This window comes from Cupressus sempervirens, chromosome 10 (genome assembly GCF_028749045.1).
Source record: "Cupressus sempervirens isolate cs-2001-9-10 chromosome 10, ASM2874904v1, whole genome shotgun sequence".
NCBI lineage: Eukaryota > Viridiplantae > Streptophyta > Pinopsida > Cupressales > Cupressaceae > Cupressus > Cupressus sempervirens.
Window position 1 is genome coordinate 769,964,011 of NC_143127.1, and position 20,091 is coordinate 769,984,101.

General features: G+C 31.3%; 2 pseudogenes; both read left to right on the top strand.

Moving 5' to 3' along the window:
• The first annotated feature begins 2,354 nt into the window (after positions 1-2,354).
• On the top strand, positions 2,355-7,060 carry LOC149536138 (potassium channel KAT3-like; annotated as a pseudogene).
• Positions 7,061-9,547: 2,487 nt separating this feature from the next.
• On the top strand, positions 9,548-14,287 carry LOC149536139 (potassium channel KAT3-like; annotated as a pseudogene).
• Positions 14,288-20,091: the final 5,804 nt, after the last annotated feature.

Sequence of the window (20,091 nt, forward strand, 5' to 3'; positions counted from 1 at the left end):
ATATACCAAGTCTTAGTGAAGAATTTCAATCCAATGTGAGTATGAATGAAACTAAATGTTTATGCCTTGTCATGATAGTGAAAAAGTTGATTCGTACAAATATTCACATGGTAATGATAAATTTCAATGTTGTTGACTATTATCAATATTAATAATGTTTACTATCAATGTAGAGAGATCATCTGATTATCTTGAGTTTGGCATTCATGCCAACACATGCCAAGGGGGTTAGCATAAAGTTCCTCTATAGTAGGGAATGTTTCCTTTGATACATCCTACAAAGATTTTATTTAATTGGTTAATCATTAGCATGTACAACAACACAAGAGATGGGTCCAACATTGGTATGTTAATATATGACCAAACGAAAAAAACTTCAAAATCATTGAGAAGGGTGATAAATAATAAATGAGTTATGAAATTAATCATTTTAGGAATTTCCTCTATTCTAGAATTTGCAATTTAGAAATATCTTACTACAATGTTGGTAGAAGGGGAAGGTTGAGTCCCTCTTCTATTGGCTCTTCAAATCATTTTTTTGCATTTCAAGTTGTCTTATATATCATTGGTGTAATAGTGCAATATAAATATTTTAATATTTTATAATTTATTATACTTGTCTAATAAGAGTCTTCTACAACAATCAGCTTCAACGATATAATGGTTCAATCTTTGTTACCCCAAATAAATTGACAAATCTAAGTTAGATGTCAAAAAATATTTTTACTTTTTTATAAATGAAAAATGTTTGTAATACTATTGGTCAACTAATTATAAAATTGTTTCCTCATTATAATAGAAACCAACAAATAAACTCAGAACCACCCAAGTGTTATTAGAATATATTATCACTCAATTATTGATAGGCTTGAGATCAATTCATCAACAACCTTGATTAGACTCGAAATCCAATAATTTGAGCAAAAAAAGAGTACTAATATATAATGTTTTCATCTCCCAATAATCGGCATATTTCCCGAAGCAAGGAATATAAATATTTGTGACTGCCATTGACTACTCTGGAGTATTTCGTATGATAAAACAATTTTTAGTTTTTTAAACCTTTTAATGACAAGTAATTCAACAATTGCAGAAATATTTGGGTTCACAATATGATATCCGAGTAATAGAATTTTAATAGAGAATTTGTTTTACATAGCAACAGCTATGCAAGTGAAAATAAATGAAATGCAAACTATAACGAACAAGACAACTAATTATAGAGCTAATTATTATTATTAGATTTTAAACTGGGCGAGAGATAAGGTTTTGTATTAATCGTTTGTGTGTTGAATACGACAAATTATTAAATTTTAAATGGTAGAGTGATAATGTTATTGATAAATAGTCGGTGTGTTGATTACTACTCAACAGGGCTCCAGGTTCCTGAGGGAGTACATTGACCACAGATTTGTTGCCGTTGGGAAACCAAATTTCAATAAATTAAATTTTTATGATTGAATTTTAAGAAAACTATCATTTTCTGTAAGCAAAATACTATAATGGAGTCTAAAATAAATTAATTGTTTCATTAATATTCTTAATAGTGTATATATATATATATATATATATATATATATATATATATATATATATATATATATATATATATATATATATATATATATATATATTACAATCAATTATAATATTAAAGATTTTATTCAAATTAAAAATAATATTTTGAAATATATTTAATTTTGAATATATTGATTGTTTATAAATATTTATGTTTATATATCTTCGATCGTTTTGCAACAATAAATTTACATATACAAGCACAACAACAACAAAAATTCAAAAACAATACAATAAAATTTGATTCACTTAATATTATAAACCAAACCTTTAGAGTTGCCCTTAAAATTTCTAATACTAAAAAATAAATCGTCCTTAAACCGGACTTAAAAGCTATCGAAAATTAAGAAAAATAAACGATTATTCCTTCAACTATATATTATCATTTGTCCAACACATTTATTTATTTCCACTAATAACGGCATTCCACAACATATATGAAAATCTTGAATCCGTAATTTCAATACAGGGGGAGAAATTCAAAATTCAAAATAAAAAAGTGTTTCGTTTACGCGGTTTCAGGGTACCCAATCTTGTGTCTGTAATTCCCATAAGTTCCTCGAAGAAAAACGTTAACTTGTGATTCTTGTTGGGTTTGGAAGACAACTGATATTATATAATAATAATAAAAGATTTGTTTCTTTGACCCCGTTAAGGGATCTCCATTGGGATCAGCCCTAAACACAAAAATGATGACGAGCACTATCTCATCTACAATTAGATTTAATATTTTTCAATGAAGGGAGACTACACATTTCAAGCTCCAATAATGGAGCAATTGCAGAGTTCGTGGGAATGGTATTAAATAGATCAGAGGTCAAAGCTCGTGAAATGAAATTTGTAATTGGAGCAAGACAGAGATTACACACGAAGAATGGAAGGAGAACCTGCATCACAAAGACAACCCAAGCGCTCAATTTCTGTGTTTGCTTCTGTTTCAAGCGGTATCCTGCCTGCTGTTGGAAGCTCCCCTGATATTTCTTCTACTCGCTTTCGGAAATGGATCATCCCACCTTATCATCGCCATTATGGGTAAAATCTTATATTTCCCAAAACTTCTTAGATCTGTTAAAAATCACAGAGTTTTCTATATGGATTGAAAAATATCACTGACTGTTTTGGATTGACAGTAAAAAAATCTCTGTCTTTCTAAATGCTTGTAAACAGTTGTTTCCCCGCGCCTTAAAAAATCAGATCTTGAAATCATCTGTAATATAGCTTTCCTTGCTTAGAACCATTTCTTACTAATTCATTATCATAAGAAAAAGATGAAGATATCTGATACAAAACTTTGAATCAAACAAAACACACAATTTTATCTAAAAGATTAGAACTATGTGTAATGTTCAGGTGGTGGCAGAATTGGTTGATTGTATTGGTGGCGTATACAGCGTGGGTTTCACCGTTTGAGTTTGCATTTAGGAAGGTTAACAAGGGTCCACTGTTTAAGGTGGACAACATTGTTAATGCCTTCTTTGCTATCGATATCGTCGTCACGTTCTTTGTTGCTTACCTCGACATGACAACATATCTTCTTGTCGAGGATTTCAGGAAAATTGCAATTCAGTAAGTCACTATTCTCAATAAACCTGTTACCTTAATCTGAATTTTTTCAAATTATGAGATGAGATCTATTGTTTTCTTACCCTGATTCTATGATTTGTGGTATGTTGAGGCAGTTATGTTTGCAGAGGGTTTATATTGGATTTGGCCTCCACAATTCCATTTCAGATAATCTATCTCGCTTTCACAGAAAATGGAAATGCAAGTCATGAGTTATTTATCTTTCTTAATATGTTGCGCCTGTGGCGATTACGAAGAGTTAGCGAGCTTTTTTCGAGGTAGGTTTTTTTTTTTAATCCCTTCGTACTTTGCAAAGCAAGTTTACATTTTAATAAATAGTTTTCTATTTTAATATGTTTTTAATAAAATAGATTTTTTTTTTTTACGATGTTGTTATTTGAACAAGTTAAAATATTGTTAAAAGAATTCAGTTGCATTGTTTTAGGGTTAAAATCATTGATTATATTTTATGGAGAGTGGTCTTAAAATTATTTATTTTCTATCATAATGAATGGTAAATGTAGTGTCATTGTAATTTAGGGGAGGTTTATAGAGGTGACATTACACCAACTCAAGTGTATTTCAATTGATGAGCTAAATGGGTTTTATACTGAATGGTTGATTTGATGTAACATTTGTTAAAAAATTTAGATGGGTTGCAAATTAAGTGGGCCACCTTTAAACATCACCCGTTAAGGAAAAATTAAGCTTCAAAATAGTAAGTCAAGTTTAACTATTTAACACTTTTTTTTATGAATTAAGCTTAGCGTGTGAAGTTTAAGTGGGTCGAGCTAAGTCGGCTTAATCTTAAAGAAACTTAATAATTAAGCTCCCCTGAGTTGGAGCTAAGTCAGCTTAATCTTAAAGAAACATAATAATTAAGCTCACTTGAGTTGGAGCTTAGTGGGCTTAATCTTAAAGAAACATAATAATTAAGCTCAATGGAGGTGGAGTAGTACTTAGATGAGTGACTTGCTTGGAATGTTAGTTTGTATGAAAAATGGGAACTTGTGGACCACTACTTATGAAACATAGATTAATATATTCGACTTGAAAACTACACATCTATTACAAGTATAATTTGTGGCATTGCTATCACGATTTAACTATGTAATTTTTGAGTCAAACTCATTGAGTTCTGTTTCATGAGTAGTGATTTAAGGAATGCATCTCGCATGAGAATGAATAGAACACTTAGCTCTCATTAGATCTAGGTGATGTTCACAAAGGTGAAGCATGGGGGACAATACTATTCCAGCTTATAGAATTTCCTCCATAGTTAAACGCACTACTTACAGCCCTTTTTACAAAACCTTCCCGAGAATATTTTTTCTATATGCTATATAAATATATTAATATGATTTAAAAAATTATCAGTTAAATAATCTATATAGACGATAGATTTATAGAGAACAATAGAAATTTTGTTTTTTGCTAACAAAACATTTATTGATGCCAATAATTGAGTTTCAGACTTGAAAAGGATATCCGGTTCAACTATTTTTGGACGAGAGTTGTCAAGCTCATTTCTGTAAGTCGCTATAGCTAACATTGAATTTTTGCACCAGAATTCAAGTTAAACGTAACTATATTGTTCTTTATCAAAACTCAATTAATTGCAGGTTACATTATTTGTTGTGCACAGTGCTGGTTGTTTTTACTATTGGCTTGCAGCACATTATTCTGCTAAGGGAAACACTTGGCTTGATAGTACTATTCATAATTTTAAGGATAAAAGCATATGGAAGGGATACGTGGCTTCTATTTATTGGGCTATTACCACGGTAACGACTGTTGGTTATGGAGATCTACATGCAGTAAACACTAGAGAGAAAGTGTTTACTATATTTTACTTGTTCTTCAATCTGGGTTTCACGGCCTACTTGATAGGAAATATGACCACCCTTCTTGTACACACAGCAACCAAGACGTTTATGTTTGTAAGCAAATATTTACAAACTTTATGTGTAATATTTTGTTTTCTATTAAAGCTTTCATTCATTTTTATCTTAAGCTTGAATGTTTTCTTGGTAGAGGCATACAATTGACGAGGCTTCAAAATATGCTGCAAAAACCCATTTGCCAGAATGGATAAAGCTTCAAATGATGGCTCAACTGCGGCTCAATTTTAAGACAAGAGAACTTCAGCAAGACACTTTAGCAGGCCTACCTAAAGCCCTCCGTTCTAACATCTATCACCATCTCTTTCTACCAACTGTTGAAAACACTTACCTTTTCAATGGAGTTTCAAAAAACATGCTTTTGCAGTTTGTACGTTTGTTTTCTCTACAAAGAAACATATAATTCTTCATAACAACATGCATAGTGTAGATATTTTTTAACAACTAATTTTATATTTAATTTTGATTCCTTTAATACAATATGTATTTTTTTCTTTTGTTTTATATTGACTGCAAACAATTAAATGGATAAAGGAATGTTTTCATGTCTGAAGGTTGCAGAGATGAAAGGAGAATACTTTCCACCAAATGTAGATATCATTTTGAAGAATCAGATTGCTGGAGATTTTTACATAATTGTTTCTGGAGCAGTGGTATGTAAAACATCTCATCCTTTGTCTACATTTCTATCTTTAGCGATCCATTTCTAATTTACTTACCACCATACACATCTCAACACTTATAATATCTACATTTAATTACCATCTCATGACTGTCTATTTGTAGGATATATTCACTCATGCAAATGGAACCGAACAGGCTAGTATTGTTTTCAATTAAACAGTCCTCACTATTTTTGAATATTAACAACAATTTAAGAGAGTATCAACATTAACTATCATGAATAGTTCGTTAATTGACCTGGGTGCTATGCATATATTAACATCCAATAAAGTAATTTTCTTTTCTTAGCACAAATGATTCTAGTCATATTAGATTTTTACAATCGAATATCATCTGTGAATTAAAATTGTGATTGTGTATGAGATTTCAATTATGGTTATTTCGAATTCATGAACATAAGAGAAAATTCAAAGAAATTTAATAGAATTCCATAATTGTTTTACAGCTTCTAGAAAAACAAGGAACTCCAAATTTGATTGGGGAGCTTGCTGTACTTTTAGACATCCCACAGCCATTTATAGCAAGAACTACAAGACTTAGCCAGCTTCTTCGATTGGGTCGCCATGATTTTACTAGAATCGTGCAAACAAATATAGAAGATGGTAAAATCATTGAAAAGAATTTTCTCAAGGTATGGGTTAATAAACAACATGAATCAGACATGAAATATTGAATGTGATTTTATTTAACAAATGATAACCAAATTTCTTGGTATGGTTGCAGCATTTAAAGGAACTTAAAAAATCAATGGTTGAAGAAATATCTTCTATAGTAGATTTGCCATTTGTAGAGAAAAATTCAGATGGGCACGAAACCGATAACTCGGTAAGCAATGATGATTTTAGACCTAGTAACGCTCCCCATTGCACTGACGAAATCAATTGCGAATATCAAACTCCATATAGTGGCTTGCACAAAAGCCCATTCATGGTAGAACAAAATAATGTTTCAACGCAAGGAATTGAAACAATTAAATATGGAAAATACACAAAACGAGTAATAATATATAATTATCATCCTAAATAACATCAACAAGAACATGTAGAGGAGAGGCTTGGAAAGTTGCTTCTTTTGCCCAATACACTCGAGGATCTGCTCAACATAGCTAGTAAGAGATTTTACTTCGTATATACTTTAATTTGATTTTGAAATCCTACGAGTTTGTGGCTTACAAAGAAAATTTTAACATTTTATGTCAAGTTATAATGAAAATGATTGCATCTCATGCAGGTAGAAAATTTGGGAAGCAGTGTAGTCTGGTTATGGACATCGATGGTTCTCACATTGAAGACGTGGATGTAATCAGAGACAATGATAATCTTTTTTTGTGTTAGACATGGAAGAAATCCCCAATTGCTTCAAATTTAATGTTAGAGAGAAGTTTACTTGCCCGATTTATGGCATTTTGTTGTAAAGTTGTAACATTGATCTTACCTTTGAAAGATGTTTGGAAGTCAATAAGAAAAATTGTATTTGTGTAGGTAAGGATAAATCAAAAATTAAATTAAATTGTCAATAGGTTTTTAGTTTATTGGTGAAGTTGAAAGGATTTAAAGAAGTCATCAGAGATCAAGTTTTTGCTGGGTGTAAAATTTACACATCAAAAAGGGAATCCAAAAGTCCAAAATCAAACATGAGAAAGGACTTCATAAAAATAATAGCAACATGAATCTTTAAGAAATAATATATAAGCTCAACCAAGTCTTCATGAACTAACTCATTAATGTAATCGTATTAGATCTCTCTATTCTTATCCCTACTCATAATGACCAAGTCCTTAGTCATCTAAATAGTACCGTAATTACCAAAATATAGCATGATGGCACAACATTACATATAGTACATATTCTATAGTAGGCAGTTCCAACCAATATCTCTTGCAAACACAAAAAGTGACAGCTATGTACTCATATTTTTAGATAGAAGGGGATATAATAGGTTAATTTTCATACTTCATAATTACTATACTAATAAGACTAGCATTATAAAGAAAGATAAAATCATAAATCATATTGAATTTATTTTAGTACCTAACTAAACTATTCAACATTGAATATTGTACAAAAATACATTAACATATTGAATATTTATCTCCATTACATACACTAGGATCTTATCATAAAATTTTCCTCTCCCTTTTTAGATCCGATCCAAGGAATTATGCATATAAAATTTAATAAACATGATTAAAAATATATTGTGATCTTGATTTTCACCTCTTTTTATTTTTGTTGATGTTTATAATTCTTTCTTTTTCTTTGTCTTGTTAACTATGCCTTTTTCCTTTATTTATAAGACTTTTGATATGCATTTCTCACTTACTTTTATTCTTTAACTCTCTATCCTAATAATGAATCATAAAAAATGATTAGAAACGTTCATAGAAAAAAGAAAACAATTAGATCTAAAAATTCATAATGACATCAATATGAACTGTGGAAATCTAATAGCTACAAAAGAAGTAGCATCTTAGACTATAATACACAATACAATATTTAATACATAATAAAAATCCATAGCCCACCTCCACACAATAAATTTCAACAGCTAGCTAAAGATCTCTAAGACCATACTATTGCTCTATACTAATTAAAATTGAATAAGATAATATTAGGTCAACGCTATACAAATGTCAAAGATTCTCCAACACATGATAAATTTAAAATCGGTAATGTTTTTTAATAAAAACCAATCGAGACTGAACCAGAACTATTTCCTATCTAACTATCCATCGATTGCGAACAGATAAATTGTTTAACAAAATAATAAATAAAATAGGCCCCACGGAAAATCAAGTAAATGTAGTTATGAATCTTGAATCCAAATTATAAAAATACTAGGAATCCTTGGGAATACGCGTTATTTGTTGTCTGCACCAAATATAGCCGCCCACCGTAAAAACCTCCTAGCTTAGAAAAAAGAAACTTGTCTGCACGCGGATTGAAATAAAAAAAATAATTGGGACTTTATTGAGGAGTAGGTTAGACAACATCTTGATTTGAATCTGACAAAAGAAGAAAAGAAATAAATATAGTTTCCTATTGCCAATGTTAAAATAATCAAGATCGAGTTATAGGAAGCTAGAAAAGATTGTCAATTTCAACAAGGAAATGATCGATATGACTTCAGACTCTCTCCAAATTTTGTGGCTTGAACATAGATGGGCTGAAAGGAAAATAAAAGAAATGGTGTCCATGAGAGGAATTGAAAATCCTAGTTTGGCTTCGAGCAATGAACACTTAGGAAAGGTTACTTCTTACTTCATTAAACTTCTAGAGAAATTAAATTAAGATTGGAAGGAGGCTATGAACTCTTCTCTTTAGTCTTCGAAGCTTTGTATTTTTTTCTTTTGTGGAGCTCTCATATCTTTTGACTAATTTATTTATCAGTTTAATTGTTAGAATTTTATATTTAATCTTTATCAATTCACTTTTAATATGTTGATTTGATTTACGAGTTTGAACCATTCCTAATTTACTTAATTAGAACATGTATCCTAAATACACGATTGAAAGAATATGGAGACCAAACAATCCTTAAACAAACAGATGAATGTATAGCTCGTTTTAGTTCAACAGAAACTATTATGGAGCCTTCACCAATAAAGAAATATATCTATCTGTGATATCTTTACCAAAGAAACGAAAACAAATATTTGTGAAGTGATTCCTTTTCTTCCGCACTTGTGAAGTGTTTTCTATAATATCCAAATCTACAATGCCAACAAGGTTTGATAAGAATCATGTAGATGGAAGTGCATGCATCACATGAACGGATAAGACAACGTGTTTATAAACTTCAATGCCCTTTCACTTTTTGAAATGACAAGAGGGATCCACAGCCAGTTTTTAAAATGCAGAGGAATATGCGGAGGTCCCAAGTATGACGTCATCCCTGTATAATTTTTAAGAGGAGTCTTTTTCTATACTAGCACAACTGTGCACGTTGGATGGCAGAACGTGAAATTGGACTATAAAATATATTCTAATGTACAAGAAACCAACGATGCATCAAATTATATATAGATTTTGAGTTAAGTGACAGAGAGTGTTTGGTATATACAGACAATGCGTTGACTGCAATAATGAAAGATATAGCAAATTATTAATTTTTCTGGTTGCTAGAAGATAATATTATTTGGAAACAACCGGTGTGTTGATAATGAATCAAGAAGTCATGTGTCGTTCAAGAGTTAATCTTTCAATATCTTACATTTATTTATTTGTTTATCTGTAAATTTTTTTTTAAATAACTATTTGTTTTAATATTTAAATGTTTGATATTTATCTTCATATACTTTAGGTGAAGCATTTTTTATTCAGAATTATGAATCAGAACAGGTGATCTTATCTTCACACTTTACTTGTTCAAACATGTAAGTTTAAGAGTAAAAAAATTAAGCTTTAAAAGATTAAGTCAACTTTAATCATTTAACACTTTTTATGAACTAAGCAATAGTGTGTAATGTTTAAGTGGGTGGAGCAAAGTGGGGTAGAGCTAAGTGTGCTTAATCTTAAAGAAACTTAATAATTAAGCTCACTTGAGTTGGAGCTAAGTGTGCTTAATCTTAAATAAACTTAATAATAAAGCTCACTCAAGTTGGAGCTAAGTGGGCTTAATCTTAAAGAAACTTATCAATTAACCCATCTCTCATGAGAATGAGTAGAACACTTAGCTCTCATTAGATATAGGTGATGCTCACAGAGGTGAAGCATGGGGGACAATACCAATCCAACTTACAGGATTTCCTCCATAGTTAAACGCACTACTTATAGCCCCATTTACAAAACCTTCCCCAAGAATAATTTTTCTATATGATATATAAATATATTAATATGATTTAGACAATAGATTTATAGAGGACAATAGAAATTTTATTTTCTACTAACAAAACATTTATTGATACCAATAATTGAGTTTCAGACTCAAAAAGGATATCTGGTTCAACTGTGTAAAATAACCCGCAATATTTTCCATACCTTAGAAGCGGAGCTTCTACCATTAGAAAAAATACAACCAATCAGTCAGAATTTTAGTCAAGTGTTTATGTAAATGGCATTCCAACAGTGAATATAAAAATCACACCTTTGCAAAACTTGGATTTGCATCTGCTGCTGCATCTCCCCTGCAATCACACAAAACCAACAAAGTTTTATATCAAAACAAGTAAAGTTTTAATTTGTCCTAGAAATCTAATCGATGGGTGAGGCAAAAGGGAATACCTATGTCAAGACATTACAACATGCAGAGACAAGTGAAATCAAGAAAAAAGTGTAAAGAAATTGCTCTCTCAGTGCCGCCATTGTTGTTGATTTCCTTATTATTTTTCTGCTTGCAAACATTTGTGTTATATATTTTTTGTGTTAAAAAAGAATTCGTACCCAATACTAACTTGCCGCAGATTTTGTGTTAATTTAGATGCAATACACATGTTTGAAAGTATCTTAGCAATACAGATGTTTGTTCTGGAATAACAGGTGGTTGAATCTAAGCAAACCACCTGATGCTGCTTCCCACCTATAATTTCATTTGTTTTGAATGAGTTTTTCTTTTCTTACATTCAAAATTTATTTGGGATCAAGTGTTTGGTCACCCTTAAACATCCCACACTTCAGAAAAATTAAGCTTTAAAAGATTAAGACAACTTTAACTATTTAACACTTTTTATGAACTAAGCAATAGTGTGTAATGTTTAAGTGGGTGGAGCAAAGTGGGGTAGAGCTAAGTGTGCTTAATCTTAAAGAAACTTAATAATTAAGCTCACTTGAGTTGGAGCTAAGTGTGCTTAATCTTAAATAAACTTAATAATAAAGCTCACTCAAGTTGGAGCTAAGTGGGCTTAATCTTAAAGAAACTTAACAATTAACCCATCTCTCATGAGAATGAGTAGAACACTTAGCTCTCATTAGATATAGGTGATGCTCACAGAGGTGAAGCATGGGGGACAATACCAATCCAACTTATAGGATTTCCTCCATAGTTAAATGCACACCCCATTTACAAAACCTTCCCCAAGAATAATTTTTATATATGATATATAAATATATTAATATGATTTAGACAATAGATTTATAGAGGAAAATAGAAATTTTGTTTTCTGCTAATAAAACATTTATTGATACCAATAATTGAGTTTCAGACTCGAAAAGGATATCCAGTTCAACTATTTTTGGACGAGAGTTGTCAAGCTCATTTCTATAAGTCACTATAGCTAAACATTTAATTTTTGCAGCAGAGTTCAAGCTAAACGTAACTATATTGATTTTTATCAAAACTTAATTGATTGCAAGTTTCACTATTTGTTGTGCACAGTGCTGGTTGTTTTTACTATTGGCTTGCAACACATTATTCAGCTAAGGGAAACACTTGGCTTGATAGTACTATTCATAATTTTAAGGATAAAAGCATATGGAGGGGATACATGGATTCTATTTATTGGGTCGTTACCACTGTAACGACTGTTGGCTATGGAGATCTACATGCAGTAAATAGTAGAGAAAAATTGTTTACTATATTTTACTTGTTCTTCAATTTGGGTTTCACGGCCTACTTGATAGGAAATATGACCACCCTTCTTGTACACACAGCAACCAAGACGTTTATGTTTGTAAGCAAACATTTACATCCTTTATGTGTAATTTTCTATTTTCTAGTAAAGCTTTCATTCATTTTTATCTTAAGTTTCATTATTTTCTTCGTAGAGGCATACAATTAATGAGGCTTCAAAATATGCTGCAAAAACCCATTTGCTAGAATGGATAAAGCTTCAAATGATGGCTCAGCTGCGGCTCAATTTTAAGACAAGAGAACTTCAGCAAGACACTTTGGCAGGCCTACCTAAAGCCCTCTGTTCTAACATCTACCACCATCTCTTTCTACCAACTATTGAAAACACTTACCTTTTCAATGGAGTTTCAAGAAACATGCTTTTGCAGTTTGTAAGTTTTAACTACAACGACACATGTAAATTTTTCATAACATGCATAGTGTAGATATTTTTTCACAATTATTTTTATATTTAATTCTGATTACTTCAACTTTTGTACAATATGTTTCTTGTTTTTGTTTTATATTGACATGTAGAAACTTAAATGGATAAAGGTATATTTTCATATCTGAAGGTTGCAGAGATGAAAGGAGAATACTTTCCACCAAATGTAGATATCATTTTGAAAAATCAAATTGCTGGAGATTTTTACATAATTTTTTTCTGGAGCAGTGGTATGTAAACATCTTATCACTTATCTACATTTCTATCTTTAGCGATCCACTTCTAATTTACTTAGCACCATACCCATCTCAACACTTATCAACATCTACATTAAATTCCCATCTCACTATCTGTTTGCAGGATATATTCACACATGCAAATGGAACCGAACAGGCTAGTACTATTTTCAATTAAACAGTCCTCACTAGTTTTGAATATTAATAACAATTTAAGAGAGTATAAACATTAAGTATCATGAATAGTTTGTTAATTGAACTCGGCACTATGCATTCATTAACATCCAAGAAAGTAATTTTCTTTTCTTAGCACAAACAGCTCTAATTGTATTATCTGTGAATTAAAATTTTGATTCAGTATGAGATTTCAGTTATGGTTATTTCAAATTCATGGACATAAGAGAAAATTGAAAAAAATTAATAAAATTCCATAACTGTTTTACAACTTCTAGAGAAACAAGGAACTCCAAATTTGATTGGGGAGCTTGATGTACTTTTAGACATCCCACAGCCATTTATAGCGAGAACTACAAGACTTAGCCAGCTTCTTCGATTGGGTCGCCATGATTTTACTAGAATTGTGCAAACAGATATAGAAGATGGTAAAATCATTGAAAAGAATTTTCTCAAGGTAGGGGTTAATAAACAACATGAATCAGACATGAAATATTGAAAGTGATTTTATTTAACAAATGATAACCCAATTTCTTGGTATGGTTGCAGCATTTAAAGGAACTTAAAAAGTCAATGGTTGAAGAAATATCTTCTATAGTGGATTTGCCATTTGCAGAGAAAAAATCAGATGGGCACGAAACTGATAACTCGGTAAGCAATGATAATTTAAGACCTAGCAATGCTCCCCATTGCACTGATGAAATCAATTACGAATATCAATCTCCATATAGTGGCTTGCACAAAAGCCCATTCACGGTAGAACAAAATAATGTTTCAACGCAAGGAATTGAAACAATTAAATATGGCAAATACCCAAAACGAGTAATAATATATAATTATCATCCCAAGGAACATCGACAAGAACATGCAGAGGAGAGGCTTGGGAAGTTGCTTATTTTGCCCAATACACTAGACGATCTGCTCAACATAGCTAGTAAGACATTTTACTTCGTGTATACTTTAATTTAATTTTGAAATCCTACGAGTTTGTGGCTTACAAAGAAAATTTTAACATTTTATGTCAAGTTATAATGAAAATGATTGCATCTCATGCAGGTAGAAAATTTGGGAAGCAGTGTAGTCTGGTTATGGACATCGATGGTTCTCACATTGAAGACATGGATGTAATCAGAGACAATGATAATCTTTTTTTGTCTTAGACATGAAAGAAATCCCCAATTGCTTCAAATTTAATGTTACAGAGAAGTTTTCTTGCCCGATTTATGGCATTTTGCTGTAGAGTCGTAACTTTGATCTTACCTTTGAAGGAGGTTTGGAAGTCTATAAGAAAAATTGTATTTGTGTAGGTTAAGGATAAATAAAAAATTAAATTAAATTGTCAATATGTTTTTGGTTTATTGGTGAAGTTGAAAGGACTTAAAGAGGTCATCAGAGATCAAGTTTTTGCTCGGTGTAAAATTTACACATCAAAAAGGGAATCCAAATGTCCAAAATCAAACAGGAGAAAGGACTTCATAAAGATAGTAGCAACATGAATCTTTATGAAATAATATATAAGATGAACCAAGTCTTCATGAACTAACTCATTAATGTAATCGTATTAGATCTCTCTATGCTTATTCCTACTCATAATGACCAAGTCCTTAGTCATCTAAATAGTACTGTAATTACCAAAATATAGCATGATGGCACAGCATTACATATAGTACATATTCTATAGTAGGCAGCTTCAACCAATATCTCTTGCAAACACAAAAAGTGACAGCTATGTACTCATATTTTTAGATAGAAGGGGATATAATAATTTAATTTTCATACTTCAAAATTACTATACTAACAAGACTAGCATTATAATGGAAGAAAAATTTATAGATCATATTAAATTTATTTTAGTACCTAACTAAACTACTCAACATTGAATATTGTACAAAAATACATTAGCATATTGAATATTTATCTCCGTTACATACACTAAATCTTACTGTAAAATTTTCCTCTCCCTTTTTAGATCTAATCCAAGGAGTTATGTATATAAAATTTAATAAACATGATTAAAAAAATATTGTAATCTTGATTTTCACCTCTTTTTATTTTTATTGATGTTTATAATTCTTTCTTTTTATTTATCTTGTTAGGTATGCCATTTTCCTTTATTTATAAGACTTTTGATCTGCATTTCTCACTTACTTTATTCTTTAACTCTCCATCCTAATAATGAATCATTAAAAATGATTAGAAATGCTCATAGAAAAAAGAAAACAATTAGATCTAAAAATTCATAATGACATCAATATGAACTATTGAAATCTAATAGCTACAAAAGAAGTAGCATCTTAGACTATAATACACAATACAATATTTAATACATAATAAAAATCCATAGCGCACCTCCGCACAATAAATTTCAACAGCTAGATATAGATCTCTAAGACCACACTATTGCTCTATACTAATTAAAATTTAATAAGATAATATTAGGTCAACGCTATACAAATGTCAAAGATTCTCCAACACATGATAAATTTAAAATCAGTAATGTTTTTTAATAAAAACCAATCGAGACTGAACCAGAACTATTTCCTATCTAACTATCCATCGATTGCGAACAGATAAATTGTTTAACAAAATAATTAATAAAATAGGCCCCATGGAAAATCAAGTAAACGTAGTTATCAATCTTGAATCCAAATTATAAAAATACTAGGAATCCTTGGGAATACGCGTTATTTTTTGTTTGCACCAGATATAGCCGCCCACCGTAAAAACCTCCTGGCTTAGAAAAAAGAAACTTGTCTGCACGCGGATTGAAATAAAAAAATAATTGGGACTTTATTGAGGAGTAGGTTAGACAACATCTTGATTTGACTCTGAAAAAAGAAGAAACGAAATAAATATAGTTTCCTATTGCCAATGTTAAAATAATCAAGATCGAGTTAGTAGGAAGCTAGAAAAGATTTTCAATTTCAACAAGGAAATGATCGATATGACTTCAGACTCTCTCCAAATTTTGCGGCTTGAACATAGATGGGCTGAAAGGAAAATAAAAGAAATGGTGTCCATGAGAGGAATTGAAAATCCTAGTTTGGCTTCAAGCAATGAACACTTAAGAAAGGTTACTTCTTACTTCATTAAACTTCTAGAGAAATTAAATTAAGATTGGAAGGAGGCTATGAACTCTTCTCTTTAGTCTTCGAAGCTTTGTATTTTTTTCTTTTGTGGAGCTCTCATATCTTTTGACTAATTTATTTATCAGTTTAATTGTTAGAATTTTATATTTAATCTTTATCAATTCACTTTTAATATGTTGATTTGATTTAAGAGTTTGAACCATTCCTAATTTACTTAATTAGAACATGTATCCTAAATACACGATTGAAAGAATATGGAGACCAAACAATCCTTAAACAAACAGATGAATGTATAGCTCGTTTTAGTTCAACAGAAACTATTATGGAGCCTTCACCAATAAAGAAATATATCTATCTGTGATATCTTTACCAAAGAAACGAAAACAAATATTTGTGAAGTGATTCCTTTTCTTCCGCACTTGTGAAGTGTTTTCTATAATATCCAAATCTATAATGCCAACAAGGTTTGATAAGAATCATGTAGATGGAAGTGCATGCATCACATGAACGGATAAGACAACGTGTTTATAAACTTCAATGCCCTTTCACTTTTTGAAATGACAAGAGGGATCCACAGCCAGTTTTTAAAATGCAGAGGAATATACGGAGGTCCCAAGTATGACGTCATCCCTGTATAATTTTTAAGAGGATACTTTTTCTATACTAGCACAACTGTGCACGTTGGATAGCAGAACGTGAAATTGGACTATAAAATATATTCTAATGTACAAGAAACCAACGATGCATCAAATTATATATAGATTTTGAGTTTAAGTGACAGAGGGTGTTTGGTATATACAGACAATGTGTTGACTGCAATAATGAAAGATATAGCAAATTATTAATTTTTCTGGTTGCTAGAAGATAATATTAGTTGGAAACAGTCGGTGTGTTGATAACGACTCAAGAAGTCATGTGTCGTTCAAGAGTTAATCTTTCAATATCTTACATTTATTTATTTGTTTATCTGTAAATTTTGTTTAAATAACTATTTGTTTTAATATTTAAATGTTTGATATTTATCTTCATATACTGTAGGTGAAGCATTTTTAATTCAGAATTATGAATCTGTTTACATAATTTGTTTATCTGTCAACTTTGTTTAAATAAATATTCATTTCAATATCTAAATGTTTGATATTTATCTTGATATACTATAGGCGAAGCATTTTTTATTCAGAATTATGAATCAGAACAGGTGATCTTATCTTCACACTTTACTTGTTCAAACATGTAAGTTTAAGAGTAAACAAAGTCTATGAGTATAGTGTCCAACATAAATTTTAATCTTCACAAATTATTTAAACCACAAACTACATATCAAAATGTAACTCATAGAGACAATAGGGTTGTATTGTCATGATCCATAGAAATAGTGAACATGTGCTTCACTTTGATATTTTAAAGAATAGAAGTAAATACCTTTGAATCGTAATGTTCAAGAGAAATTGAAGTATGGCAATTCTAAGATAATGTTTATTTTTACCAATAATGAAAATTTAATTTATGACACAAAGAGAGATATCGTCTTATATTTGATAGATCATAGAGTATAATTTAAAACTCCTATGTAAAAAGATTTTCACAATTAATTCTTAAAACAAAAAAGGTTAGATATACACAATTAAATCCTGAAATCACTTATAATCAATGTTTATTGTGTGATCAATTTTCAAAATAGCTCTAAGAAACATGATTTCCTTGAGGTTCTTTTTTGGTTTGATAAGACAATAATCTATTGTCACTTTGACGCTATTCAACTCTAAAAGATTTGGCCCAAAGTAATGAACAAGAGATAACAAGCGAACTAGTTTCATGACTCCTCTATCTCATAGTGTAAACATCACACTAAGGCTTGATTCCTAGGCTAAAAGTGTTAAACAATCATAGTTGACTTATTTTTCCAAGCTTAATTTCTCCCTTAGTGTGCAATGTTTAAGGATGACCTTATCTATAGTCAAATTTGATATTTTGTAGAGGAAGGAGACTCACTTTTTGGAGGTCAATTTTAGGCCCTAATAATGAGAAAAGTACAAACTTGTGAAACTATTATTTTTGAAGTAGTTGATAGTAGCCAAAAAGATGGCAAGCTAGCCCCAAAGTACAAAAAGGCTAAGAATTCAGCCAAAGGTTACCTACCAGTTATCTAACCTGTACCAACTTCAAACAACAAAAATCATAATATGTTCAGAGCCAAATTATCATTAGACACAATTCTTAAACTACTATGTGTATCACCTTAATCTAGTTAGTGTAAAAGGAATACTATTACTAACAAAAGCATTCACAATAACCAAATAAGTAAATGCTTACGATAGAACGAGGTTATCACCAAAACGAAGGCAAACCAAGAATGGTAAGCTCCATGGGCATAACCTATGATGACGAAGCTATGCCCTTGATGGATAGCTGATGTATGCTCACGTTGGGCTCAAGCTTCTAAAGGATGGAAGTTTTTACCAAGTGTGTATAAGGATGAAGTTTTCAACAATGGAGGTATGGAGGGATTTCAGCATTATGATTGTATTTTGGTAGTTTTTAGGCTCTCAAAATAGCATTATAAGTTTGCATGAAGGTGGTTGATGGATTGTGAGAGGGGATGGCTTTATTTATAGGCTAAAGAGTAGAGAGATGGATGGTCAAGATGCAAGGATGGAAGAATGGTGAGGGAGGGATATGATGCTTTCAAAGGGGAGCACATGGATTGTGCTTGTTTGGAGCAGGAGTGACACTTGTCACAAGGAGGATGAGTGTGAGGAGATGGGATAAGGGTTGGTCAAACAGAGTAATGAGGGAGGTTGGGTGTGTAACAGGGATGTAAGAGCCCTTAATGCTCTTGGATAGGGATGAAAGAGGATAAGGGAGACTTGTTGACTTTGGCTTGGGTTAGAAGGTCTTAACACTTGCTTAAATTTGTGCACATGTTTAGGAGGGGGATTAGACTTAGCTTAGGAAGGGGGTTAGGAGGCAAGTGGCTTAGCTTTGATGAGATGGGTTGGTTAGGAGGTTAAGTGAGGTTAGTATGGGTATATGGGTTGGATAAGGGATAAAGGTAGGTTTTAGGGATTTTTTAGGGGTTTGGATATTTTATTAAATGATTTATTTAATAAATAAGGGATATGGGATTAGATTAGATAGATTTGAGAATTTATTTAACTTAATAGAAGAATAAGGATTTAATTGATAAGTTGATTTTGGGTTGTCATTTGATTTTATCAACTGGACTATAGTTAATTAAATGAATTAATTAACTAGGGGATGATGATTAATTAATGAAATAATAAATATTTAATTAGTAATGTCCTAGGAGATGAGTAAATATGATTACTTGTTTGTGTAATCAGATTTAGATGTCTACATTTTGCCCCTCTTTGACATAATGTTGAAACAACACTATTTCAAAAAAGTTTGAATATAAACGATATGAAGAAGACTTTTTGAAGCAACATGGTTGCCCTAGTTTTGAGTAGAAAAGGAGATAATGGACTATGTGATGCTCCCTCAAGAAGGTGGCAGGGAAAGAACATGAAGCTCGGTGACTTCTTGAAAAGTGGTAGTTAGTTAGGGCAAGCAGGAGGACTTGGAAGAATGAAAAAAGGGATGGAAAGGGGAATAAAAGGAATAGCAAAAAGAAGGCTAGCGAAAAAGAGGATATGGAGGGGGCAAAGAGGTGAATTAGGGCACTCAAGGGGGTCTATAAGTGGCTTGAGTGGGGGTAAAAAGGGTCATGTGCTTTCAAACAGATGAGGAGATATTGCTGCTAGGAGCTCTCAGTGGGATGATATGATGGCTGCACTTGGACGACCAAAGCATCGAGTAGATGTGGTACGATGAGTATAGGTGTGGCAAACACTAGATCGATCGGTAGGGTTGAA